This window comes from Telopea speciosissima, chromosome 9 (assembly GCF_018873765.1).
Source record: "Telopea speciosissima isolate NSW1024214 ecotype Mountain lineage chromosome 9, Tspe_v1, whole genome shotgun sequence".
Lineage (NCBI taxonomy): Eukaryota > Viridiplantae > Streptophyta > Magnoliopsida > Proteales > Proteaceae > Telopea > Telopea speciosissima.
The window spans coordinates 36,269,656-36,272,136 of NC_057924.1; positions in this window are offsets into that span (position 1 = coordinate 36,269,656).

Consider the following 2,481-nt stretch of genomic DNA (forward strand, 5'->3'; position numbering starts at 1 on the left):
CCTTTTGCCAACTTGGATGGCCCTGTAATTCTCCCTCTGTTGGTCCTAGATTATCTTGGCAGCTTGGACTATCTCTGCATAAGTGGGATAGTTATGCAACATCACAGAGGTACTAATTAGGCCTCAGCCCCTTCTTAAACTTTTTTGCCTTAACATCTTCGGGTTTCATCTGCACTGGGGCAAAGTAGAACAGTTCCTCAAATGCTTGCTGGTACTCAAGGACTGATTTGGATCCTTGATAAAAGTTTATGAACTTAGCCTCCTTCTTATCACAAAAGTTCTGAGGGAAGTAGTTTTTTGAGGAAGACCTCTTTGAATTGGGTCCAAGTTGTGTTTGAATACGTTCCCTAAAAGTTCTCCTTGGAGGAGAGCTACCAAGCATCAGCATCACCTTAGAGTTGGTATGTCACACACCTAATTTTGTCTGTATCATTGCATTGCAACATCTCAAAGATTCTTTCAAGATCCCTTAACCATGAGGCCAGAAACTAGGAATCATGAGGTAATTTGTAAAAAGTCGAAGGGTGGTGCTTCTGAAACTTCTCCGATAGCTTGGGGGCATCATTCCAAGCTGGTGCCACCACTTGGACCTGCGGAGCTTCAGGAGTAGGATGGAGGGGTACTGGCACTACTTGTGCCAAGGGAGTCCCGGCAGCAGTAGGGGCCGGAGTAGAAGTACCAGGTACAGTAGCATCTACAAGGGTTGGTAGAGGAGGGGCCACAAACACTAGAGGGGGCACTTGTTGTCTTTCCCTGACAATGTCTTGGAGTTGAGCAGTCATGGTGTATATAAATTGATGCTGCTCTTGATGCGCCTCTCTATGCTCTCGTTACATGGCATGCAAAATATTACCTAATAACGTGGTAATATCCACATTATTATTGACTGGAGGTGGTGCCGGTAAGGCCGTGTTTGAGGCATCTTTGACATCATCTCTAGGAGGAGAGCGGTTCCTATTACAGGTATTAACCATGGTTGGTACCTGCTTGAGATTAAAACCATTAAATATAGTTTCAAAAAAAGTTTGAACAATAGCAAGTTAAATATATAATTCAAACAATGTAGGTGTATGATAGGCCACAAGGGCATGAGGGGGATACTAAATGAAGGGTATGAGGGTCGGTAACAAGTTGGTTAAGCAAAACTGGGCATGAAAACCCTTTTTGGCTTGGGCAGTTTTATGCCCGATTTTACACAAAACTTAAAACCGCCTAAGAAAAATTTTAAGCCCAGTTACTGTAATGGGCGGTTTTACTAGTGTTTTTTACCCTGGGCCAAAACGGCGTGTAAAACTGTTGGGCCTTTTTCCTATAACTTGAAGTCTATGACTTCAAAACTCATTTCTCTCCTTTCAAGCCACGACTCCCAAGCACTGGAGAAAGCTCAGGCCACGACCACACCTGCTTCCCCAACATTCCTTGGTGGATTTTGGAGCTCCAAACCACCCCACATCAACACCAAATCGTTCCCAGGTAAGGGTTCCCTCATCTCCCTCGATTTTTCTTTTGAAAAAACTCAAAACTTGATCCTAGATTTTGGGATCTTGTTGTTATGCTTCCTACTTGCTTTGGGAGTTGTTTGTAATCCACTCCTAACCATTTTCACAATATGTACAACTCATACAAGACCTACACATGTTTATTGCACCTCAACCAAGGATTTGGGTTAGATTTTGGAAAAAACTCAAACCCTAGGTTGAATTTTCACTTCTCTTTTGCCATGTTTGAATTGGTTTTTAGTATGAGGAACTTAAATCATGTAGTTTGGGTTGTTATAAGTCACCTTTACCTTTCTTTACATGATCCATCTCTAAACCAAGAGAAATCTGAAATTTTTTTATTTTTTTTTTGAAGTTTGGTAGCATGATTAAGTTTTGAATAGGTTCATTCCTTACTTGAATCCTACTGTTTTGAGTAATGTAACATGTTCTAGGTATAGGATGGCCATGAGGCTATATATCTATAATGTCATTTGATAGTAGGTCAATCCTTTCCCCTTTCTCCAAATTCTTAGGTCATCAATCCATGTAACCTAGAATTGTAAGCTTGAATCCTTGCTGTAAATTTAAAATATTATTTATTTTGAATGGATTCAAGAGTTAATTCTTGAACCTATTGTCTTTGCATTGTTTACCCTTACTAGGATTTTTAGCATTCCAAGTACTAATTTACTATGATTTTTGGCTATTGATTGTAGGCTGAAACTATCCAATGGCTCCAAGAACACGACGTGCTCGCTCCAAACAAGCCGCACCGGTTGACTTGGATCCATTGTGGTTTCAAAGAGCAGTGGACCTAGAACTTTACAGAGATTACTTTTGCTTCAAGAAGATAGTGGAAGGGCGAGATGTGGATTTAGACGATATCAGGGCATACAGAGTTGAGCAGAGGTTTGAGGCCTTGGAGTGGACCAATGTCCTCAACATCCCGAGGCATTTTACCCAAACCTCATTTGCCACTATTATGCGAATCTAACCATGA